At 52.3% G+C, this 26,738-nt stretch overlaps 1 protein-coding gene across 5 annotated transcripts in view; it reads left to right on the top strand.

Moving 5' to 3' along the window:
- Window positions 1-15,322: 15,322 nt before the first annotated feature.
- Window positions 15,323-26,738, top strand: part of DTNB (dystrobrevin beta) — a 66,335-nt gene continuing 54,919 nt past the window's right edge. For 3 of the 5 annotated variants that reach the window (XM_078874314.1, XM_078874316.1, XM_078874315.1), the window contains exon 1: window positions 15,324-15,591. The gene's annotated coding sequence lies outside the window, so the exon portion shown is untranslated. Of the gene's footprint in view, window positions 15,592-26,738 lie in introns of all 5 variants that reach the window. The other 2 variants (XM_078874308.1, XM_078874313.1) reach the window with 1 other exon arrangement.

Raw genomic sequence — 26,738 nt, forward strand, 5'->3', positions numbered from 1 at the left:
TGTGTGTGTGAGACACGGGCTGTGTGTGTGTGTGAGACACGGGCTGTGTGTGTGTGACACGGGCTGTGTGTGTGTGTGAGACACGGGCTGTGTGTGTGTAAGATACGGGCTGTGTGTGTGTGTGAGACACGGGCTGTGTGTGTGTGTGAGACACGGGCTGTGTGTGTGTGTGTGAGACACGAGCTGTGTGTGTGTGTGAGACACGGGCTGTGTGTGTGTGTGTGAGACACGAGCTGTGTGTGTGTGTGAGACACGGGCTGTGTGTGTGTGTGAGACACGGGCTGTGTGTGTGTGTGAGACACGGGCTGTGTGTGTGTGACACACGGGCTGTGTGTGTGTGAGACACGGGCTGTGTGTGTGTGTGAGTCTCGGGCTGTGTGTGTGTGAGACACGGGCTGTGTGTGTGTGTGTGACACGGGCTGTGTGTGTATGTGACACGGGCTGTGTGTGTGTGTGAGACACGGGCTGTGTGTGTGTGAGACACGGGCTGTGTGTGTGCGAGTCTCGGGCTGTGTGTGTGTGTGAGACACGGGCTGTGTGTGTGAGACCCGGGCTGTGTGTGTGTGTGAGACACGGGCTGTGTGTATGTGAGTCTCGGGCTGTGTGTGTGCGTGAGAGACGGGCTGTGTATGTGTGAGTCTCGGGCTGTGTGTGTGTGTGAGACGCGGGCTGTGTGTGTGTGTGTGAGACACGGGCTGTGTGTGTGTGTGAGACACGGGCTGTGTGTGTGTGAAGCCCGGGCTGTGTGTGTGTGAGACACGGGCTGTGTGTGTGTGTGTGAGACACGGGCTGTGTGTGCGTGAGTCTCGGGCTGTGTGTGTGTGTGAGACACGGGCTGTGTGTGTGAGACCCGGGCTGTGTGTGTGTGTGAGACACGGGCTGTGTGTATGTGAGTCTCGGGCTGTGTGTGTGCGTGAGAGACGGGCTGTGTATGTGTGAGTCTCGGGCTGTGTGTGTGTGTGAGACGCGGGCTGTGTGTGTGTGTGTGAGACACGGGCTGTGTGTGTGTGTGTGAGACACGGGCTGTGTGTGTGTGAAGCCCGGGCTGTGTGTGTGTGAGACACGGGCTGTGTGTGTGTGTGTGAGACACGGGCTGTGTGTGCGTGAGTCTCGGGCTGTGTGTGTGTGTGAGACACGGGCTGTGTGTGTGTGAGACACGGGCTGTGTGTGTGTGAGACTCGGGCTGTGTGTGTGTGAGACACGGGCTGTGTGTGTGTAAGACACGGGTTGTGTGTGTGTGAGACACGGGTTGTGTGTGTATGAGACACGGGCTGTGTGTGTGTGAGACCCGGGCTGTGTGTGTGTGAGACACGGGCTGTGTGTGTGTTTGAGACCCGGGCTGTGTGTGTGTGAGACACGGGCTGTGTGTGTGTGTGAGACACGGGCTGTGTGTGTGTGAGACTCGAGCTGTGTGTGTGTGAGACACGGGCTGTGTGTGTGTGAGACACGGGCTGTGTGTGTGTGTGAGCCACGGGCTGTGTGTGAGTGAGACACGGGCTGTGTGTGTGTGCGTGTCTCTGGCTGTGTGTGTGTGAGACACGGGCTGTGTGTGTGTGTGTGAGACTCGGGCTGTGTGTGTGTGAGACTCGAGCTGTGTGTGTGTTAGACACGGACTGTGTGTGTGTGAGACACGGGCTGTGTGTGTGTGTGAGACACGGGCTATGTGTGAGTGAGACTCGGCTGTGTGTGTGTGCGTGTCTCTGGCTGTGTGTGTGTGAGACACGGGCTGTGTGTGTGTGTGAGACTCGGACTGTGTGTGTGTGAGACTCGAGCTGTGTGTGTGTGAGACACGGACTGTGTGTGTGTGAGGCACGGGCTGTGTGTGTGTGAGACACGGGCTGTGTGTGAGTGAGACTCGGGCTGTGTGTGTGTGCGTGTCTCTGGCTGTGTGTGTGTGAGACTCGAGCTGTGTGTGTGTGAGACTCGGGCTGTGTGTGTGTGAGACACGGGCTGTGTGTGTGTGAGACTCGAGCTGTCTGTGTGTGAGACACGGACTGTGTGTGTGTGAGACACGGGCTGTGTGTGAGTGAGACACGGGCTGTGTGTGTGTGTGTGTGAGATACGGGCTGTGTGTGAGTGAGACACGGGCTGTGTGTGTGTGTGTGTGTGAGACACGGGCTGTGTGTGTGCGAGACACGGGCTGTGTGTGTGTGTGTGAGACACGGGCTGTGTGTGTGTGTGAGACCCGGGCTGTGTGTGTGTGAGACACGGGCTGTGTGTGTGTGAGACACGGGCTGTGTGTGTGTGTGTGAGACTCGGGCTGTGTGTGAGTGAGACACGGGCTGTGTGTGAGTGAGACACTGGCTGTGTGTGTGTGTGAGACACGGGCTGTGTGTGTGTGTGAGACACGGGCTGTGTTTGAGTGAGACTCGAGCTGTGTGTGTGTGTGAGACACGGGCTGTGTGTGTGTGAGACACGGGCTGTGTGTGTGTGTGAGACACGGGCTGTGTGTGTGTGTGAGACACGGGCTGTGTGTGTGTGAGACACGGGCTGTGTGTGTGTGAGACACGGGCTGTGTGTGTGTGAGACACGGGCTGTGTGTGTGTGAGACTCGGGCTGTGTGTGTGTGTGAGACCCAGGCTGTGTGTGTGTGAGACACGGGCTGTGTGTGAGTGAGACACGGGCTGTGTGTGTGTGAGACACGGGCTGTGTGTGTGTGTGAGACTCGAGCTGTGTGTGTGTGAGACTCGGGCTGTGTGTGTGTGAGACTCGGGCTGTGTGTGAGTGAGACACGGGCTGTGTGTGTGTGTGAGACACGGGCTGTGTGTGTTTGAGACACGGGCTGTGTGTGTGTGAGACACGGGCTGTGTGTGTGTGAGACACGGGCTGTGTGTGTGTGTGAGACACGGGCTGTGTGTGTGTGTGAGACACGGGCTGTGTGTGTGTGTGAGACACGGGCTGTGTGTGAGTGAGACACGGGCTTTGTGTGTGTGTGAGACACGGGCTGTGGGTGTGTGAGACACGGGCTGTGTGTGTGTGAGACTCGGGCTGTGTGTGTGTGTGAGACACGGGCTGTGTGTGTGTGAGACACGGGCTTTGTGTGTGTGTGAGACACGGGCTGTGTGTGTGTGTGAGACACGGGCTGTGTGTGAGTGAGACACGGGCTGTGTGTGTGAGACACGGACTGTGTGTGTGAGTGAGACACGGGCTGTGTGTGTGTGTGAGACACGGACTGTGTGTGTGAGTGAGACACGGGCTGTGTGTGTGTGTGAGACACGGGCTGTGTGTGTGTGTGTGAGACACAGGCTGTTTGTGTGTGTGTGACACGGGCTGTGTGTGTGTGTGAGACACCGGCTGTGTGTGTGTGAGACACGGGCTGTGTGTGTGTGAGACACGGGCTGTGTGTGTGTGTTTCTGACTGTGTGTGTGTGAGACCCGGGCTGGGCTGTGTGTGTGTGAGACTCGGGCTGTGTGTTTGTGCGTGTCTCTGGCTGTGTGTGTGTGAGACACGGACTGTGTGTGTGTGAGACACGGGCTGTGTGTGTGTGTCTCTGGCTGTGTGTGTGTGAGACCCGGGCTGTGTGTGTGTGAGACACGGGCTGTGTGTGTGTGAGACCCGGGCTGTGTGTGTGTGTGAGACCCGGGCTGTGTGTGTGTGAGACACGGGCTGTCTGTGTGTGTGAGACTCGGGCTGTGTGTATGTGAGACCCAGGCTGTGTGTGTGTGTGAGACACGGGTTGTGTGTATGTGAGACCCAGGCTGTGTGTATGACCCTGCCTCTGGCATGGCGAGTCTGAACACTTGTTACCGCGCACTCTCATGACTCCAGTCCATCACGAATGCGCACTGATCGCACGCAAGTGCCCTCTTTGGCACGACCCTCTTTGAAGTCTGCTGCAAAATTGGCGCGCGCGTCTCCACGACCGTTTTTCAGCCGCTGTCCTTGGTGCTGAAAAGGGCCGGGCGGAACCATCCTTTGCCCCCCCCTCCGCCCTCCTCCCCCCCCCCATACAACGCTCACCTGAATGCTCACCCGTGAGCTGCTTCACCTGTAGGCTCCGACCCGAAACTCAGCATCTCACCACACCAGGCGCCTCGCAGCTCATTTGAAATGACCACGGAAAGCGCACATCACGTTGCTGGTTGCAGTAAAGCCCAGGGACATCCAATTTCAAGTGGCAGGCGATGAACTATTAATTAAACTCAGTTTAACACGTAGGCTTTCGCGAACAATATTATTCATAGTAAACGTTTTTGTGTTAGATCTAGATCGCGATCTAATTGAACTGCTGCTCCAAAACGAAGCCACCCACCGCACGCACGACCCTGCACGTGGCTGACGATCCACGTGTGCCAACCCGATGTGTCCATCCACTACTGGATGACGCCCTCCCCCATGCCTAGCGTGGCACCCAGGGATACTTGACCATACTTCACCACGCTGCTCAGTGCTGATTGGCGAAGGCGACGAGGATAGACGTTGGAAGCAAAGAGGTGCAGAACGACAATGGATTCTGCTGCAATGGATGTTGCCCACAAAGTCTGCAGTACTTGGCATTTGCCCATAATGGTTACCCATTTATCCAGGATCAAAAGTCCTGTTTTAGCTTCCGAGTTGTGGCGAGATCGGGCGTATCCCGGGTGACCTGGTGGTCAACTGACGGTGGCACACCTTTGTGAATAACAGGGGACACACCACTGACGCTATTCAGCTCTTTGTTATGCGGGCATTCCCACACACAGGTAACATGGTGATTCAAGCTCTACTCTCCTGCTCCAGATGTCTTGTGATCACCCCCCCCCTCTCCCATTTAATTCTCTAAAACTTATTTTTTTAAAGTAAGGTTTATTTAAAACATAAATGAATATGCAAAGGAAATACTTATCAGGGGTCATACTCTTAGGTTTTTTTCGGTAAAGTCACGTAGGTAAACATAAAAAATATATATATACAATAATAAAAAAATCAGGGGTCAATTAATTAGGGGTCACAAGACATCTGGACCGTCCTGTACATCGTCGGGGTCTCACTTATCATGCAAACCAGCGGTCGTCCCAAGTCCCGTTGATTTTGTTTAACCAGGTGAGACATTTATAAACTAGGATGAGTCTATTTTGTAAGAGTGAGTGGGTAGGTAGGGTACGTGGGTGGGTGATTAGGTGAGTGGGTGAGTGAGCGAGATGGTGAGTGAGATGGTGGGTGAGTGGTTGAACAAGTGTCTGAGTGAGACGATGTGTGAATGAGTGAGTTCAAGCTGAAATTGTTTTACCAGGTGAAAACTCAAGAAGGCAATGGCATCGAGTCGTCGCATTTGCAACAGTTACTTGGGTCACCAAAATGACGAAAGCAAATAAGATAAAGTACAGCAATAAAGCAAATATCAATCGGAGCACAAACAACTGCTGTGCCGAATAAAAAAATATAAAATATTACGCAAACATAAATCAACGTTAAATCACACGTCCCCTGCAGCATGAGCGTTGGCTTGGGCAGATAATGTTTATACCGATCATCGTACAATTACACATTAAGTTACAGAAACATTTTACAGATATATTGTGACTATGTAGTGATATGTAAACAGACGAGGATATATGTCGAAGGCAATTGCAAGTGGGGTATTTGTGTAAGGTTTGTTCTGTGTGCTACGTGGGTGCTGTGTGTGTAGGGTGTCAGCTATGTGCAAGCAGTGAGTGTGTTACATCGATATACTGTGGCGTATAACGTATGTAGGCTGTGTGTATGCAATGTGCAGGGTGTAGTGTGTATGGTACACCTCAGCGTATGACTTGTGCAGGCTGTGTGTGTTCTATGTGCGTGCCGTGTGTACAATCGTTGTTTATAGACACCATGTGGATACTGTTATGTGGTGTGTGTGTGTGGGGGGGGGATAGTGTAGCGGTTAGTGCGCTGCGCTATAAACCCGACGACACGGGTTCGATTCCCGCTCACGGCCAACACCAGTGACAATTATCTGAACCGGTCCCGGGCCTCCCCTAGGTCGACTCAGCCTCAAATGAGTACCTGGTGCGGTGTGTAAACATCGCCGCTAGGGAGACAAAGGCGGTCGGGCGTGGTGCTGGCCACCCACCCCCTTGTGTACTGTTCCGGCCTTCATAGGTGCTCGCTAACAGCACTTGCCCCTACAGTCTGTTAAGGCTATATGGGGGATCTTTTATCTTTGTGCTTGAGCGTTGTTTCTATAAGCTACGTGCACACTGTTTATGATATGGTGTGTCTGTATGCTGTGTGTGTTGGCTGTGTATTTGTGTGTGTGTGTGCTGCTGCTTATCCACGCACGTGCAGAGGGAACTCTCAGCGCGGCCTGCATTGACTCCGCGTGGAGATGCGGAGAACATCTCCCCCTGCCAGTTTCCATCGCTGCCCCCCCCTCTCCCCCACCCCTCTATCCAACTACCCCTAACCCCCCCCCCCCCCCCCCCCAAAAAAAGAATAGAGCGAGTCGAGGCTCTGGTCCCACGGATCCGGGAACCTCTACGGGGCACCACGGGGCGAGGGATGCGCAGCGAGCGGTGCACGAGTGGCCACGGAGGAGGAGGAGGATAAACATGGTGGGTCGGGGGGGTGTGGTGGAGGGTAGGGGTGTGTGTGGGGGGCACACATTGTCTCCGGATAGCGCAAGGAGGTGGGGTGGGCGGGTGGATACAGGGGTGCACGGGGCCCCATTGAGGAGGGGATGGGTAGGGTGAGGGGGGGGGGAAGATCGCCCTCCCTCCCTCCCTCCCCTGCTCGATCCCGCACGCACGCGCGCGCGATCAATCAGGCGCCGCTGCCGCTGCTGCTGCCGCGAAGGGAGGAGGAGGAGGAGGCGCCGCTCATTCCAATGCGCGGCGCGGCTCGGCCCTGCGAGCGCCAGGTGGTAGGGACCGAGGAGGGCCCGCGTGCGGTGGCCAAGCTTTGGGAACCGGGGTCATTCATGGGTCCAAGAATCAAAGTGCTGGGTCATTGGCACAGAGTTCAGGGACCTCCCCCCCCCTCACCCCGGGCACAGTGTCCGTGGAGTAGGTTCACGGTCAGGTATTCAGAGTCCGGAAATCGGATCCTGAGGTCAGGTTTATAGGGATTCGCTGAGCAGAGTTCCTGAACAGGGGTCGGAAAACTGGAGTTCAGTTCGGTAAAGTCACGTAGGTGCGTGACTTTACCGAAAAACCCAAGAATATGAATCCTTGCAGTCACGAAAGCTTCAAATCTGGAGTTCAGTAACCAGAGTCCAGGGTTCGGGCTTCACAGTCAAGGGTCCGGGGGTACAGGGTCCGGTGTTCACGAATCTCACGTAGGACGCGATCCGAGGTAACAGAAATCAGGGGTTTGTGTCCGTGATGAGTGCTCCTGGGTCAGAGTCCTGGGTTCGGGGTAGCGAGGGAGTTTAGCGTCCAGCTCACCAGGATTCGGTGACAGGGGTCAGATATGTTGTGGTCCGATTGCTCCCGGAAACTCAAAGATCCGTGAGCCACAGCCTCACGCACCGAGGGACATGGGGACATGGGGACACGGGGGGGGGGGGGCAAAAGGAGACAAGAGAGAAATGGGAACACGAGGGACGAGAGTGACATGGGGACACGTGGGGCATGAGAGCACGAGGCGACAGGGGGTCACGAGAGACACGGGCACACAGGGGGTGGCACGGGGAATAGCAAGCTTGCCAACTCCGTGCTCCCTACATCAGCACGCGTTGGCATCGCGTGGCGCAGCTGCTGAGTTCCACGCCACTATTGCCCTCCTTGCGCGTGTTGGGTGTGTGGGGGGGGAGTGGACTCTGAGCTTAATTTCCATTCGATTGGTATTCGTTCGTTCCTCCCCTCCGAATGGGCGCTGGCGACACCAGTGCCTCGCTTCATCTGCCACGCGGGGGGCACGGGGGGGGGTGGGGGGGGGGCGTTCCTCTACTGGGGGGGGGGGGGTAGAGAGGGGTCGTGTGTCCATAGCGACCACGGGGGGGCCGTATTAGGCACGGCAAATTAGAGAGTGATTGCCCTCCACCCCGCCCGCTGCTGCACCCCTCTCTCCTCCAGCACCCCCCCCCCCGCCCACCCAGCCGGGTCCTCCTCTCCTCTCGCGACGCGAACAGCGATCTGTCTGTTACCATAGCGACGGTGTCAATCTACTTATCATTGCCCCTATGAGGGGTGGGCGAGGAGGAGGAGGGGGAGGGGAGGGGTGGGAGACAAGGGGGTTGGGGCAGGAGGAGGAGGGGGGACTTGAGGGAGGAGGCGTGGAAGGAGCTGTAGAGAGAGTGGAGAGAGAGTGGAGAAGGGAGAGTGGCGAGAGAGAGGATGCGGCGCCGAGGCGGGAGCAGGAAGAGGAGGAGGAGGAGGCGATGGAAGCGAGCGACACCCGAGACGGGGGGGATTAGGCGAGTCCATTAGCCAAATGGTCGCCATGGAAACCGTGGCCTCGCTGTAAAGCGGAGGGGAACAGGGGGGGAACCTCCCCCCCCCACCAAAACCGCCCCCCCCCTTAATCTCACGTCGCCTTACTCGTCACTAAGGACGCGAGTCGCTTTCAGTGAGCACCTCAGGGTCACAGGCGAGGCCGCGTTAGGGCACGGGGATCCGTGACCCCCAGAGATGAGGGGTCATCTGTGGGCCCCATTCTCTCTGCATCCCATTCACGGCCCGTGCCCCTTCACCCTCTTTCCTTGCCACGCTGCTGCCCTCTCCCACCTTGATTGGGCCCTAGGGACGCGGGTTAGGGTTAGATTCCAGACCCAGGGCGGTCGTGGTCATACCCTGGGACTGGGGCAGAGATGATGGCAGAGAGTGGCCGGTGGGAATAAGGCCCTAGCCACCATTACCGGGGTCAATTTGTCATTGCCACGACTCGTGAATGTCAATGGACATCGGTGTGCCTTGCCAGTGTAATTATCAGTGTGTCACTGCGTGTGTCACTGCGTGTCATTGTGCCAGTGTCACGGGGTGTTGCCGTCAGTGGCTCCATGTTAACCGCCTCGTTTGGCATTACAAGAAGGTCGTGGGTTCGACCCCGACGCCCGCTGTATATTTGGAGTTTGCGTGTCTCTCTCTCCCCGTGGTCACGTGGATTTTTCTCCGGGTCCTATGGTTTTTTTCGTCCACATTGAGAAACATACGTGTAGAGTACATGTTTGGCTGCTATAAATGTCCACGTGGTCGTAAGCCACTTCTTCTTGGTTCTTTCGGTAAAGTCACGTGGAAGGTAAATAATAAAATAATACAATAAAAATAATAAAATATTTCCCACGACGTTTCGGCTACAATGAAAGCAGCCATCCTCAGGTGAAGAATGAAACACCACCATCATTCTTCACCCGAGGATGGCTGCTTGCGTTGTAGCCGAAACGTCGTGAGAATACTTTTATTATGTTTTATTTTGATTATTTTATTATTTCCCTTCTACGTGACTTTACCGAAAGAACCAAGAAGATGAATCCCTGCAGTCACGAAAGCTTTAAATCGAAACGTAAGCCACTTCGTTAAGCTATCGTTTGTGGCCAGGTCGTTTCTGAAAAAGAGCCGTATAGCTCAGTGGGCCTCGCCTGGTAGAATAAAAATGTTGATCGTTTTTAGCATCACAATGTTTGCCCGTCACTGTGTCATTGCCAGTATCGATGTCGTAACTTTACGTCAGTGAGGCTATCACTACGTGTGATAGTGTCGGTGTGACCGCGTGTTATCGTCACTGTTTGTTCACTGTCAACGGGTGATGTTGGTATGACACCGACAGAACCACTCGGCGTGTCACTGCTCAGTGTCAAAGTCACCATGAGTGTGTCAGTGTCAATGTGAGTGTCACTTTCGTTTTCAGTTTGTGTCCGTCTCACCGTGTGTCAGTGTCACTGCCTCAATGTTACCGTGTCACTTGATCGCTATGTGTGTGTGTTTCGTGTCACTGTGTGAGTGTCGCACTATCGCAATGCGTGTCTGTCACTGTGCTTGAGTTAGTGTCACGTTGCATACGTGTCCATATATCACGGTATTAGTACATACGTATCAGTGTCAATGTGCGTCAGTGTCAACGTGTTGCTCTGCATCAACATCAGCCACCGTGTCACTGCGTGGAGCACAGCCTCGAGTTTCTATTGTGCCCGGCAGGGGGCGCTAAAGGCTCTGAAGTCAGATTGCAAGAGGGGACCTGGGTGAAAAAAATTAACAGGTAGGAACCTCCTGGTTCCACCAGCCCACAGGGGATTGTTGTGTCCGTCCGTCGTGCATCAAAAAATGGGAGGGGTGGGGCTGGGTGGAGAGGGGAGGGTGGGGAGGGGCTGGGTGGGGAGGGGAGGGTGGGGAGGGGCTGGGTGGGGAGGGTGGGGAGGAGCTGGGTGGGGAGGGTGGGGAGGGGCTGGGTGGGGAGGGTGGGGAGGGGCTGGGTGGGGAGGGTGGGGAGGGGCTGGGTGGGGAGGGTGGGGAGGAGCTGGGTTGGGAGGGTGGGGAGGGGCTGGGTGGGGAGGGTGGGGAGGGGCTGGGTGGGGAGGGTGGGGAGGGGTTGGGTGGGGAGGGTGGGGCTGGGTGGGGGGTGGGAGGGGTGGAGCTGGGTGGGGAGGGGCTGGTCACCCCGTGGTGCCCTTATAAAACTCAACGTTTAACCTACTCACGCCGGCTTGTGCCCGCCCTCACAGTCAGGCATATTTGCGGAATACACCACGCAGCCGTTGACCCTGGCCCTTGACCGAGCAATCCAACGTTCCTACCAGCTCCCTCCGCAGGAATGTGTTAATAAAGTACAGCAATGTATGTACTGTATGTTGAACTTCTTTCGTACCGTACACAGTCAACCGTGCTCATTGGATATGTGGGGGGAGGACAACGAGCTAAACACAAAAAAGCAGTTTTAAAGAAATTCGTTTTTAGTCTCGATATATAAGTGCACAACGCCAGTGGCTTCCTGTTATCGGAAGGAAGAGCGTTCCAGACAGCCGCAGAAGTGCATCTGAAAGTGCACGATGGAGTGACCGCTGCTAGGTTGACCCGGTTTCGCGTGCCTGCTTCATTCCACAAAGTGCTTTCCACTTTGTGGAATGAAGCAAGGAAAACCGCGGGAACTAGACCTAAACTGTGATACATCGTCGAGAAACCCTGGAGTGAGACCTTGGCCATACGAATGTGGAAATCTCACGGCCTGGAAGGAGGCGTTTGAGATTTGGTGATTTTTAGGAGGATGTTCAAAGGAGAGGATTGACAGAATATTTCTTCACAAGGAATAATAGTTAAATATGCTGGGGTGCCAAGTTACAGGTAATCACACACACAAAGACAAATATTATCAGTACAGCCTTAACAGACTGTTACAGGGCAAGTGTTTTAATCGAGCACTATGAAGGCTGGCACGGCACACGAGGGGGTACATGACCAACACCACGCCAGGTCGTTTTGGTCTCCCTAGTCGCGAGGTTTACATATCGCACTAGGCACTTATTTTAATCTGAATCGACCTAGTGGATGCCCAGAACTGGTTCAGATAATCGTCACTGGCGTTGATGACCCTGAACGGGAATCGTCACTGCACGTGACGCGCATGACGCCCGGCCCCCTCCCGCCTCTACCCCCCCTCCCCCCAACGCACGTCACAGACCCCACGTGTCTATTACGGTGACGCGGTGTTGGCGTCACAGATGGCCACGCTGCTTATCAAAGGCGAACGTCACTCGCTCGCTCGCAGATGCATCTGCTACTCCGAGACGACGCCACGACCTCTGCTGCTGTGAAGTTAAGAATGAGATGTGACCTAATTTCTTTGTTATTGTTTTTTGTTTCTGCTTTTCTTTTCGGTGCCATTTCTTAATTTGTTTATCCATTTGTGATGCTGCTCGGAACTTGGTATGTATGTGTGTGTTTTGGGCTTCTTTCGCGCCGTACGTAGCCAACCGCGTATATGGCATTTGGTCATTGTATATCATTAATGTGCAGCGTCGTGGGATGCTGTCGGCGTGAATGACGCCGCTATATAAAATGAAAGTATTATTATGGAGGGCCTTGGGCTTGCCTACAACCTCACGCGCCCTTTTGTGGTACCAACCGGAATGTTCCATACGGCGCGGGGCGAGAATTTCTCCTCAAACTGGCTGGTGAAGTCGAGTGCGTGTGACGCCCTACCACCACCACCACCACATCTGACCGATCCAGACATGGCTGACCGCCCCACCAACCCTGCCGAGCGAGAGGCCTCGGCGTCACTTGGTCGAGAGGGCACACACTCCGCCTCAAGCCGCTTCCTCTCCCGGCCACGGAAATGTCAGCTCTGCAACGTGGCCGAGCCTGAGGGAGATGCTGCCGGGTCAGAGGTGGCTGGACGCCATCGAGGAGGGAATTATCGATGAAGAATCTACTGCACAGAGTGAGTGTTGTTCTGGCTTCACTGTCACGCCGAGCATCAGTGTGACACCACACCAGACACAAGCGACACCGCGCGCAGAAACGCACCGCATTCACTACGATAATGGGCCAAGAATGTCTGTGTGTCCCGCACGTGACGTCACTCCACGTCGACCAGCCCCCCTCATTAATAATCATGAACAGGTTACGTTCTCCACATGCACCCCCCCCCCTCATTAATAATCATGAGCGGGTGACGTTACTCCGCATGGAGAACCCCCCCTCCATTAATAATCCTGAACAGGTGGCGTCCTCCAAATGGACACCCCCCCCCCCCTTACCATTAATAATAATTAGCGGGTGACGTCACTCCACATGGGGGGGCGAGGCGCCTCCTCCCCCCTCCTCAGCGTCAACTTACAACCCTCACTACAAAGGCAGAACCCTCACGTCACGCGATCTCCGTAACGCTGTTGAGACATCGAAGTAAAAAGGACGTCATGATGAACGAGGGATTATAACCTTTAAATGAAATAAGTCTGTGTCACCGCGCCCTTACAAATTGCACACGAATGGACGCAATGAATATCACGTCGCGGTCTGCTTTTCGCTTGCAAGTTTCAGATGTACTGCAATATACCCGTCCTTGGACGGGCAACAGGCTCGTGTATAATAGAATCATGCACCCAAATATAAATCTCTCACACATACATCACACATATATCACATTTACACACATTCGCAGCGCCGATTCGCACGGTCGGCTACGTACGGTGCGAAAGAGGTTCAACATACGTAGTACATCAAGGCCGTAATTATGATATATATATTGGGGGACACACATCCCCACGTCGCCCCCAATATTCAAATATGCTCAAAATGTCCCCCCCAATATTATGCTATAAAAAATAATTGCTATGTAAATAAAAACAACAATTTGCTAAACCTTGGCCACAATATCTGGACTTGTCTTCATATAAATCAATGCATAGATTTCTGTTTATATGATTGTGGTTATGGTTGTACTTTATTGATCCCTAATCTCTGCCATTACATACAATGAAACAAGAAATGGTAAAAAAAAAGTTAAAACAGAGCAATGTAATACAATACACTATTCGACATTATTGTAAAAAATAAATAAAAGTGCATCCCACGTGTTAGTGATTTTTAAAAATATTTTAGGCAGGAAATTCGTTTTCAAATTTAGATTTTTTTCTGGGTTGGGACCCCCAGACACCCTGGAAGATTTGGTCCCCCCCAATGTTGACTCCATGCCTACGGCCTTGTAGTACATACATCAGAGACAAATATCACCCGTATGGCCAACACAGTCTCTTGGGCAAATGCTCTGCACTCAGTATTCGTTTAAGGGTGAGTCAACTTCGAGGAGGCTCAGGACTGGCAGGTCACCAGCATTTAAGCAGGCAGGACTTTGCTGTCAAGACACTGGATATATAGAAGCCGGTCCAGAGGTTTGTGTTGATGCGTGTACGTTGAACTTCTTTCGCACCGTACGTAGCCAACCGTGCTACATCGGAGGTGCGAGGTTGCAGCTGATGTAATGCGTAAATAAATACATTTTACGTGAAAATCCAGGTGCGTTTTCTGATTATGTTGTTACCCAATTGAACGTGAATCGATGTAAGAGATCCCCGTTCGGATAACGAAGCAACGTTCACTTCTATAATCATACTACTACTACAAAATAATATATGCATACCTCTTCAAGTGATGTCCTCAATGGTCAAGACTGACATGGTTTATTTAAAATCACTCTAACTGTTCAATTTGCGTGCCGATTATCATTCGTTCGACAGAATGTTATTGAAATCCTAGAGTTTGTTTAAACCCCCCACAATACATATTTTAGTACTTTTAAAAGATTACGTTTAGTGCTCCGAGTACAGGATTTTGAGAAGAGTTAAAATCACAGTTGTCTCTTATTTTTCGTTGCAGATCAACGGGTTTTGCGACTCTTAATCATCACAACACATTATTATACTGGTAGGAACCTCCTGGTTACACCAGCCCACAGGGGATTATTGTGTCCGTCCGTCGTGCATCCAAAAATGGGAGGGGTGGGGCTGGGTGGAGAGGGGAGGGTGGGGAGGGGCTGGGTGGGGAGGGTGGGAAGGGGCTGGGTGGGGAGGGGCTGGGTGGAGAGGGGCTGGGTGGGGCTGGGTGGGGGGTGGGAGGGGTGGGGCTGGGTGGGGAGTGGCTGGTCACCCCGTGGTGCCCTTATAAAACTCAACCTTTTACCTACTCACACCGGCTTGTGCCCGCCCTCACAGTCGGCCATATTTGCGGAATACACCACGCCGCCGTTGACCCTGGCCATTGACCGAGCAACCCAACGTTCCTACCAGCTCCCTCCGCAGGAATATGTTTTACTCTGCCAGTAGGGGGCGATGATTACCGTTTTCCGTACATATAACAGTCAAAATGTAATAATTTGCAGGTACAATATCTTCATGTTATATCAGCACACAATGGCTTTCTCGTTTCGAATGACATCCAGGGGCTATTTAACGTCTACTGTTAAGCATACAGCGTGGAAATATCGTCAACACACCTCCGCATTGGCAAACCCCGCACTATTTGGTGTTTTATTTCAGTGTTACTGAAATGGTGTACGACTTTAATGATGCTTTCATCGAACGGAATTTTATGCTTCATTCGCTGTCACTTGCTTTTATTTTATCAGCAAGGCCCTCCGTGGGTCATTGTTGTAAATCAGCTTAAGGTTGCATTTACTTTTTTCCTTACCAGCTAAACACAAATGCAAACAAAAACATCCAATCCATCAACTTACAACATCGCATCATTAACCAGGACGACCTCTGGAATTCCAACCGCGACCGCCCGCCTCTCTCACGCCCCTCACGCCCCACCCCCCCTCCCCTTAATCCGTTTCCCGTAACGCGATTGGCTGAAGCGAGCGCGCGACGCGCCGTAACTCGGCCTGCGATTGGCTGAGCTTCGCCGTCACGAGTCACTGCGAGCGAGTGGGGGTGGGGGCCAGGACGGGGGGGGGCGGGCGGGGGGGGGGGGCACGGGCCGTGCCTATCCGCGCTGGGAAATCAAAAGGGGGAGAGCGGAGGGGAGAGGTAAAAGGGAGAGAGAGCGGAGGGGAGGAGAAACGCGAGAGCGGCAGACGGACAAGGCGAGAGGTGAAATAGAAGAGGGTGGACAAGCACAGGAGGAGAGACGCGTGAGGGAGAGAGGCCAGGGGGGAGGGAGAGAGACTCACGCGGCAGACGCCGGTCACCAACCCCGGACCCCGGCCCAGCGAGGAGACCTCGGCCCAGATTCTCAAGCCCAGGACCCTGCGACTACACGGTGAGCAGACCCCCTAACCCCCTTTACCAAGACCCCCTAACCCAGTCCCTGAACCCCCTAAAACCCTTCACCAAGACCCCCCTAACCCCTTCACCAAGGCCCCCTAACCCAGGCCCTGAACCCCTTCACCAAGACCCCCTAACCCAGTCCCTGAGCCCCATTAACCCCTTCCCCGAAACCCCCTAACCCAGTCCCCTTAACCCCTTCACCAAGACCCCCTAACCCAGTCTCTGAACCCCCTTAACCCCCTTCACCAAGACCCCCTAACCCAGTCCCTGAACCCCTTCACCAAGACCCCCTAACCCAGTCCCTGAGCCCCATTAACCCCTTCCCCGAAACCCCCTAACCCAGTCCCCTTAACCCCTTCACCAAGACCCCCTAACCCAGTCTCTGAACCCCCTTAACCCCCTTCACCAAGACCCCCTAACCCAGTCCCTGAACCCCTTCACCAAGACCCCCCTAACCCAGTCCCTGAACCCCCTTAACCCCTTTACCAAGACCCCCTAACCCAGTCCCTGAACTCCCCCCTAACCCAGTCCCCTTAACCCCTTCACCAAGACCCCCTAACCCAGTCACTGAACCCCCTAAAACCGCTTCACCAAGACCCCATAACCCAGTCCCTGAACCCCCCTTAACCCCCTTCACCAAGACCCCCTAACCCAGTCCCTGAACCCCCCTTAACCCCCTTCACCAAGACCCCCTAACCCCGTCCCTGAACCCCCTTAACCCCCTTCACCAAGACCCCCTAACCCAGTCCCTGAACCCCCTTAACCACTTCACCAAGACCCCCTAACCCAGTCACTGAACCCCCCTTAACCCCTTCACCAAGACCCCCTAACCCAGTCCCTGAACCCGCTAAACCCCTTCACCGAGACCCCCTAACCCAGTCCTTGAACCCCCCTTAACCTCTTCACCAAGACCCCCTAACCCAGTCCCTGAACCCCTCTTAACCCCCTTCACCAAGACCCCCTAACCCCGTCCCTGAACCCCCTTAACCCCCTTCACCAAGACCCCCTAACCCAGTCCCTGAACCCCCTTAACCACTTCACCGAGACCCCCTAACCCAGTCCCTGAACCCCCCTTAACCCCTTCACCAAGACCCCCTAACCCAGTCCCTGAACCCCCGTAACCCCTTCACCGAGACCCCCTAACCCAGTCCCTGAACCTCCTTAACCCCTTCACCGAGCCCCCCTAACCCAGTCCCTGAACCCCCTAACTTAGTCCCTTGTCCCCCCTCTCCCCTCCTCTGAGACTCCCTAGCCCAGTCCCCGAGAGCCTCCCCCACGCCGCCCAACTCGAGCCCTGAGACCCCCGTGACGCATTCCTCATGCCCTGGGCCTCTCTACAGCAGCGACCGAGCAACATGAGCCATTGACACGCGTGATGAGTGAGTGAGTGAGCTGTGTATTTTATTGTGTGCGCCAGGGTTGGGCGTTGAACCTATGGGGCCCTCTCACCCATCGTCCCTGGCATGGAGTTGTCTCTGTCACCCGTGTGTCACTGTCGTCAAATGTCACGGCAAACGATAAACTATTCATTTTTTTCGGAGGCGACCTGGCCACAAATGACAGCTCATGGAAGTGGCTCGTATCCATGTAGGGGGGTTTATATTAGCAGCCCCCCCAAAAACAATCTAAAAGCAATTATCAATCTAAAAGCATGTTTCTTTAATGTGGAGGGGCAAAACCGGAGGACAAGGAGAAAAATCACCATGGGAGAGAGAAACACGCAAACTACAAATATACAGCAGGCGTCAGGATCTGGACCGAACCCATGGCCCCTGCATACCAGGCGAGGGAGATAACATCTCTGTCATCCAGTGTCTCTGTCATCCAGTGTCTCTGTCAGCCACTGTCTCTCTCTTCTGTCTCCTCGATAAACGTGCTATCAGGCGCATTCACGCTGGCTTCCACTCCAGTGCGAGTCTCGACTGCTGGCCATCATCCTTCCCAGCGACGTGTGTCCTGCCTGAGCCCACTTTTCTAAATGGCCCGAAACATTTAACCTTGGATATGTTCTCAGATCCCAGTGTTCTTCTTTCTGTCACTCATTGTAATTCGAAGCGTTCCCCTCCCTGCGCACTTTTGAGCTCTTGAGCGTCACGGAGTGCCTCCGACATCTGGCGTCGTCGATGCTGTGGCAGGCTGATGTGACACTGCCGCTCTCGTGTTTGTTTTGATGAGACACCTCTGTCCAAACACCACGAACTGCGCGGGTCTCCTCGCTCGCTTGCCAACCGGTGGACCCATGTTTGCCGTAGCCATGGGTTTGTGTTCGGCTTGCTTTTCTCCGCCGGCTGTTGCGCTCACACTTAAGACTCTGTTCAGTTTGAGTTGGGGAGCACCCTGCACTTCTCGCCACAGCCAGAATCAAACTGACGAAGCTTGAGCGAGGATCAGTAAGTAACTTCGGAGTGCGGGTGTAAGGCGGGCTGCGGGTAATAGCGACACCGCACTCAAATGCTACCACACCGGGTGGTGCGGACGCTTTATTGTTCGAGTTTGAATACGTGACGGTCGGATGTGCGGTGCCGTTGTTACTGAACGAGTGAAACGCAGCGCGTGCACCCGTGACTTTGGTTTGCGTTGGCAAGCGTTGTTGGTGCCGCTGTTAGACGGAGGGGGCCGTGCCCAGGGGCTGTTGTGGCGGTCTCCTTGCGGCACTGGAGGTCATTTTGTCTGGAGGGGACCCGTGGAGAGGACGCGAGTTTGCTTTTCTGCTTTACGACAAACTCGCGCATAATGAGAGGGCGTTTGTGTGCGCCCCCCCGCACCTCCCCCGCGGACGGCGTGCCAGCTCGTGTGAGCTTGAGGTCGTCAAACGAGGAGGAGATAACTGCGCGGTGTGAGTCGGCGGTGGTAATTTGCTCTTGGAGGCGTTAACTGCACATCGATTCATTGATTGATATCGACTTGTCGAGCCGCCCTAGTTTGTCGCGCCGCGGGATTGTGAGGGATGGCGGCGGCGGGTTAAAGACGTTACGTTCACTGTTCAGGCCGGCAGGTGGGATTGGGCAGGACTTGCCACTGTCAGGGGATAGTGCCCGGTGGTTAAGACTGTCAACAGAGTGGCCAACCGGAGGGGGATGGAACGCACCGGTAGAGAGGAACGTCGACCGAGGAGAGATGGAGCAATGAGTTCAGCTCGTGGGCAGGTCTCAGGATTGTGAGAGTTGCAGAGGTTTAGGGAAGGGCCTTCACCAGAGGTCGCAAACGGGTTTTGATTCCTTACCCGTACCCTTACCCGGCCGCACCAGGGTCGCAAATGGGTACCCGTACCTGGCCGGGTACGGGTTCCCGTTCCCTACCCGTACCCTACCCGAAATGAGTGACAAACGGTTACTCACCAGTTACTCACGGCCTACCCGTACCCGTACCCGGCCGCACCAGGGTCGCAAACGGGTACCCGTACCCGGCCGGGTCCGGTTAGCCGGGTATCGGGTAGAGTACGGGTATCGGGTACCCGGTTGCGACCTCTGGCCTTCACCCGGCAGTAGTTTGGTGATGGCTGGTGGTGATGATTAAGTTCACGATACGGGCACCTAGTTGCGTAAGAGTTGACACTTTTTAAATCCTTTATATTAAGTTCGCTTGCTTGCTTGCGCGCTTACGACCGTGGAAATCTTTCGGTCGTTTTTTAACCCACTTCCCGTGATCCAATCGAGCTGACATTTTGTACACAGACTCGTTGTGCGTGACAATTTATTTTCGTGAAAAAAAAATTCCAAAATTTTCCACTTTTTAGGAAAAAAAAAATTCATATTTAATTTAAAATACCAATGTCATAAAAATGAAACTCTTACTCAAGAAAAACAAATGAATAATAAAATAAAACCGATGCCACGCATATAAAGGATTTATAGTGAAAAACTTTGTTTTTACAGGTTAATTTTTTATTTTTCCTACACGTTCCAATGAAATGTGCTCGTGTGTGGAGGTGCTAGGCGGGGGACCGTGAGAGATGGAGGCGACTTGGGGAGTTCTTCATCCAGCAGCGGATTGACCATGACTGACGATGTTTTAGGTATAATGGATTTCATACAGATGCTCCCAATTCGAACCTTTTCATATCGAGCAACGTATTGTTTATCCTGTGTACATTCGCTTACTTGTGTAGCATGTTCCCACGACTTAAAGCGGCTTGCACGTTAGTTGTGTCCAGTCATCTGTTTGTGCACGCTTTGTGGTGCTGTCATTGTCTATCGATGCTCACAATATCTGTCCTTTTCACATACCCCCCCCCCCTGCACCTCAAGACCACGGCAAGTCGGATATGTGGCACTTACTGTATTTCCAAATCAACCTGGCAACGGCTTTGTTGAGCTGACAGATTTTTGCGAGTTTGCCAAGCCTCCGCATTTTGTATAAATTGGCAGTTTTCGCGCCAGCCTGCCGGTGGAATTTCACCCTTATTTGTTTTGGAAATTCCTTCCTCCGTTACGACTCCGTGGCTATTTGAAGCAGCAAAAAATGGTTTTTTTGTGATGCTGATGACATACATGAAAACTGCCAAAGCCTCTTGATTTGAAGCTTTCGTGACTGCAAGGATTCATATTCTTAGGGTTTTTTCCGTAAAGTCACGTAGGTATTTTTTTATTTATTAATAAAAGTTAAATTTAAATAAAAGAAAAAATAAAAGAAAAATAAACGTCGTGATTTTTACTTTTATTTCATTTTTATTTTACTTTTATAAATTTTAATTTGTTTTACCTACGTGACTTTACCGAAAAAACATAAGAATATTAATGCCAAAGCCTCTGTTTATGAGCGCGCGGGATGCAGAGATTCACAACCCCGTTTAGCCCCCCCGCCGCCCCCCCGGGACATTCGATGAATAATCACGATTCGGGTAAATTTGCAGTGCCTCCAGCGGCTGCGGCGGGATGGGGGGGGTCACGTCAAACCCGCCCGAGCAGCGTAGCGCATGCCGACGAGTCTCTGTAACATTGGTGATTGAAACGCCTTGGCCAGTCTGTTGCTGGTGGAAAGCCTCTCCCGTGGCACGATGGTGACACGGGTTTTCGGGAACACTTCGGGCCGATGGTATCTGGTTTGTTGAAAGTGGGGGGAGGCCATAGGTGGAGTTTGACTCGTATATTTGGGGGGGTGGGGGGGTGGTGCAGGGCTTTGCTCTGTCCCTCACATTAGGAATTGCCGGTGCATGTTATTGCATTTTTAATCTTAATGGAAAATTATTCAAGGTGTCCAGTTTGCGGTGGGATGGCTTTGGCCACCCGTGCCCCACCCCCAAACTCCGCCAATGGGGGAGGTCCCAGACTGGGTCAGAATGACCACTCGCCACTTATGCTCGCCGAGACCAGGAATCGGTACGTTCGAAGCGCAGCGCTTGAACCGCTCTGCCCCCGCCCCACGAATAAGACAATATACGTGAGTTAAAAACTTTCATTCTTACACTCACGTAATTTGATTGCGTGTATCATGATTTAAAAACCGATGTTACTCTTATCGATTCGTTATTTGGCGATACTGCGTCTGCAGTGGTGCACACGCTCAACAACTCAACGCATTCATCAATAACACTCCCCTAAAATTAAAAATATATAATTGGGGGACCGTTTCGGGGAAATAGGCCTCCTTTATAGCCGAGACATCAACAAGAGCCATTACCTAAAACGCTGCCTATTATATATATTTCCTTTTAGGGGCAGTGTTGTTGACAATTGTGTTTAGGTTTTTGGTTTTGTCACTGTAATTGATGAATGGCTGGATGCCTCCTCGTTCTGTCTCTAATATCTGCACTTCACGGATGCTTGTGGTATGCCAGTTACGAGTTGTGGTTGTTGTGGTTGTTGTTGTTTTTTCCCACCCAGACACTGTCCCTTTGGCTTTTGTTGAAGTTAGAGGGAGCAAGGTCACAGCAGCAGTCAATACGGCATGAATAATTCACTAAACCCCGTAGGTAAAATGCAAACACCTGTCTGGCTTATTGCCAGGGGAGAGGGGCAGAGAGGGAGGTGCTGGTCGATGTCCATTCACAAATTCACAGGCAGGGCCACTGTACGCTGATTTAAACCTCGACCCCATTCATTGTTCGTGTCACTGGGTCACTTGTCACATGTCCTGTTGCTCACATTGTGAGAAGCGTATTTGTTTGCCTGCGAGTCTAAAAAATACTGAAAAAACATTCGTCAATAAACCGACTGCCAGCAATGGCAAAAAATAAATATAAGTAAGGTGACATTTCAGGCCATAACCCTTTTTGATCTCTCACTGCAATGAGTAAGACAAATTTGCCTAAAGCGTCACCTATTATATATATTTCTCTCATTAAGGCGGTGTTATTGATGGTGGTTGTGTTGACTTGTTTTTGCTCCGCGGGCTTGTGCACCTCTGCCAATGCAGTAGCACACGTTGCTTTTTTTTCCGCTGCAGGTCAGTTTGCTGCCACGGCACTAACTTGAGTCATTTTTTGCCCGTACAAAGTCGAGTCGGTGCTCATTCTGCTCGGAGGGAACCTAGGATGTACGGCATTCGTGATGAGTTTTGTGTCCAACGTATAACCTCTGACCTAGGTCGAATAAACCTTTGTTTGGGTATTTTCACCGTGGTTTTGTACGTAAAAATGTGGATTAACTTGATTAGTATATTTAGTTTTTTATCTGATAGGTCACATATGTCCATGTCAGTCACTGGGAAAGTTGAGGTGGTGAGCAACGGGAGACAGACTTTGTTGCATTAAAAAAAAGGTTATTAAATGTAATCGCAACATATTAACAAATCGATTTATTTTTTACATGTATAAGTTTAGCAAAAAATATTTTTGCCAAATCATGGAAGCACCAGCTTATTTAAATATAGTTTGTCAGTATTAAGGAACACACGGATTAGGAAACCTAAGCAAGTTAACAGACACCTTGTTGACCATTCAGGAAAGTAAGTGGACTCGTTGCCTGTTGGGATGATGGCTGGTGGTTGAGACTGAGGACAGAGTGGCAGCCAAACGAGAGGAACACGTCCCTAATGAGGACGCGCACTGTGGAGACAGCGATTTTACATCGGGTGCTGGATGGATTGTTACAGAGATGGTGGTGGCTTGAAGGGGCCTTCAACCAGCAGTGGTTCGATCGTGCCTGACGATGATGATGATGATGATAAGTGCACTTTTACATTCATTCATATGTCAGATTAGCATGTGTCTGGCAGACCTGTACAGGTCACCTGGACGCAGATGTGCAGCCTACCCTGTCGAACGGGCAACAGTGAGAATCTTATATGTTTGGCCGCTGGAACGTGAGAACACGAGGCGACATAAATAATGCAAGCGTTCCCGCTCTGCTCTGCTTGAGCAGGGAGGACACAGACTGTTCCTGTGAACTTTTTTTACTCATCGATTCCTCCACTCGGTTGAACAGACTGACTGTTTTGTCTCGTCCACACTGTTCAACCGCTCCGCTGCTGGTCACAGTAACACTCGCTCGCCCACTTACTTGCCACAGCGCCGGTTACAATAACACGCAGGCACTCCGCCACACCGCAGGTCACCAAACACTCGCCCACCACAGCACACAGCTGGTCACAGGAATACTCACTCACCCTTGAACTCGCCACGCTGCAGGTCACCATAACACGCACTCACCCACTCATTCACCACACTGCAGGTTACAACATTTCTTTAGCTGCTGCTACCCCTCGCACTGCTCGACTTTGGAATTCCCTCCCATCGTCTCATTTACCATGCTCTTACCTTTCTCAATTCACGAAATGTGTTTATGTTATCTATTACAACCGAAATTCCTTCTGTGTATTGCTGGCTGCTTTGTGTTTTTGGACCTTTGGGACTGTGCTCAATAACCGTTATATTAAAAAAACACTGCTACCTTACTGTATGGCTTGTATACACGTTATCAACATCAGCCATGATAAATCCACTGCTGGATAAAGGCCTTCCCAAGCTTTTTCCATCTCTCATGGTTGTGCAATGTCGTAAGCCCTCCAGCACCTGTACAAGAGCTGATTTAATCGCTCCATCTCCGCAGGGGTCACGTACACTCAGCCATGTTTCGTCCATCGGCTGCAACTCCACCGTTTGTCTTTGCCCGCTGGCCATTCATGAAATGCAGAGTACAAATTCATAATACGGTACTATAATAATAAAATATCTTCTCTAAACCACATATGATCCTTATGGCGGTACCCCGGCGTACCAAATGATACAAAATGGCCGAGGCAATTCAATATTCTATTTCTGGGATACTTTCTTCCAGGGGTGTACTTCACTCCGCGACTGGGGTACCAATCAATCCGACATCGGTGCTACTCCGCGATGTCGAAACGCAGCGAGGACGATTGCGCCGAAACCCTGAACGCTTGCGGCACGCACCGTGGTGGTGCATCGTGAGTACAGCTCGTCGAGATGAGTCGATTGCCGCGTCGCCGACCATCAACAGACTAAAAGTGACTGCATCACGGATCATTATGCGAGAACCGGGGCACTATGGTACCCCGGGGTACCGCGATAAGGTTAATATGTGGAAGGGGTTAATCTTTTTCTAAACACACCCCCACCCACAGACAAAGTCTAAGATCCCCCATATAGCCTTCACCAGACTGTTAGGACAGGTGCTGTTAGCGAGCACCTATTAAGACCAGTACACCACATGAGGGGTTGGGTTGTCAGCACCACACCTGGCTGCCTTTGTCTCCCCAGTGCTGATTTTCACACACCGCACCAGTTACACATTTAAGGCTGAGATGACCTAGGGGAGGCCCAGGACTGGTTTCGACATTCGTCACCAATGTTGGCCGTGAGCGGCAGTCGAACTCGGCTCGCCGGGTTTGTAGGGCGATGCTCCAGCCACTGCGCTAACGTCCCCGCACACGACGCGCACACGCCGGTGTTGTACGTTATTCTCATGGGAACCTCTTGATTGCCGATCGTAACTCCGTCTCTCGCTGGAGTACGTGTCTTGTGCCTTGTGCCTAGTTTTCTACTTCTGTTGGTTTCATATGATGAAACGCTGACGAGATAATGTTTTGGATTTAGGAATGGAGTTTTTCTGGTCTCTTTGCCCCGATAAAAAAAAAAGTTATCTAGATTATATAATATATATCGTGTGTTACGGTCTTCCTCCGGATCATAAGATACTCCGCAAAGTAAGATGCATCCCAAACTGGTGCTCTGTGTCAATAAAGTTATACGTTTGTGGTCACAAAGGCAAAGGTCTTTCATATTATAGGCGTTAAGAGGCTGTTTGGGCGAGTGCTGCGCACGAGGGAGTGGGTGGCCAGCGCCACATCCGGCCACCTTTGTCTCCCCAGTGGTGATGTTTACACACTGTAGCAGGTACTCGTTTAAGACTCGGGGAGGCCCAACATCGGTTCAGATATTCGTCACCGATGTTGACAGTGAGCGTGACTCAAACTCGGGCCGCATAGCGAAATGCGCTAACGGGCACACTCCATCTCCCCAATCTCATCTGGTCACACGGACACACTCCCAACTTATGCTTTAAAATGCAGGGGGGGGAAAAAGTCCGTCTTATCAACTCGCTAATACAGTATATGTCGGGGGACAATTTTCATTGCAGCGAAATCCATCGTTGTACTGTACCATGCATCAATGTCTATGCTCCCTGCCTTGACCCAACCGCATTGAGCAGCGTGGTGAAAGCAGGTCAAATAGTCCTCAGCAGGGTGGGGAGACTTGACTTGTTCAACGTGTCCATGTGTTGCAACTAAACCGCCGTGTAGAATTAACACGTAACCTAGGAATCGGTGCGGGACAACGTAAAGAATTCGGCATGACCAATACTGCGGATGTCAACACAGCATCCACTTCGCTTCCTCCTGCTGGACCCCTGGAGTCGATGCAGAGTTGACTGTCGTTTCACACGGACCACTCGGATGGCATCCCACACCATCTCTGGCTTTCGGTCTTCGCGTCGTTCGCTGACCTCTTTGAGTGCCACTTTGTGTTGCCCGTCTCCGTGAACCTGCCCCGCTCCGATCCTCCTACACGTGCCTCACCCACCGCCGCAACCTCCCGTTTCTGATTTGCATCTGCAATACATTCTTGCCACAATCTGTTAACATCTTCCAAGTTGCTTACCCTACCCTACGAAATGAAAACGGGCTTATAAGGCGAACACGTGTTTTACACAGGAACTGTGTCGTACCTCTTGGTTTGTAGCCATGTGTTATTTCCACGTAGACAATACTTTATAATACTTATTTTTAAACACGATTACTGAGCATGGGCCCGAAGGCCCTCAAACGTCGAGTGGCCGAACAGGACTCTCACAGTTTTAACTGATAAGCATTGTCACGTTTCTTGAATTGGTGCAAGGTTATTATTATTTATTATAAGAGCTGGCGGAGGAAAGACGATGGGCGAGGGGATTCCCAAGTGGAGCAGTGCGATGGAAGAAGCAGAAAGAAAAGTGGTGTGACCAGTGGTGTGGTGCAAGTCCTCTATCTGTCTGGCCTCTCTCTTTATGTGCTATAAAGAAAGGCCTTTTCCTGAAATGTCACCAATTATATATTTTTTTCTTTTAAATGCAGTCGTATTTACATTTGTGTTGAGTTTTTGTTGTTGTTACCTGTGCTTGTGCACCACTGCCGACACAGCAGCAGCAGCAGCAGCAGGCAATCGCCGGATATTTTATTTCATTTTGCAGTGTTGGTGGTTGAGCACAGTGTGGATAAGAAATCGATGAGTGAACATCACAGGAACAGTCCGTGTCCTCCCTGCGCAACTCGAGCAGAGCGGGAACGCTTGGATTATTTATGCCTTGTCGTGTGATCGCGTTCCAGTCGCCAAGCGCATAAGATTTTCCCTGTCGCCCATTCGACAGGGTAGGCTGCACACCTATATTCAGGTGAGCCGTCCAGGACTGCTAGACACATTCTAATCTGGATTATTCACACCGTTTCATGTGCTCGCTTTCCAGCGGCAAAGCACGTAAGACCCCGCTCCTAGACCTGTCGACGTGGGTGGAGGAACTTCTTAACCCTTTCGCACTCCGATGACGTACGCGTCCGTCATCAGTTTTTCTTCAGATTCTGTTCCTACGACGTACGTGTATGCCAATCGGCGTGTCACGACAGTTATCTGCGGTGAGTACAATGTCTTTAAAAACAGCGGCGCTGCGCCTCTGAATAAAATTAACGCCAATCCGCTTGCGCGTA

Source organism: Lampetra fluviatilis, chromosome 2 (assembly GCF_964198595.1).
Source record: "Lampetra fluviatilis chromosome 2, kcLamFluv1.1, whole genome shotgun sequence".
NCBI lineage: Eukaryota > Metazoa > Chordata > Hyperoartia > Petromyzontiformes > Petromyzontidae > Lampetra > Lampetra fluviatilis.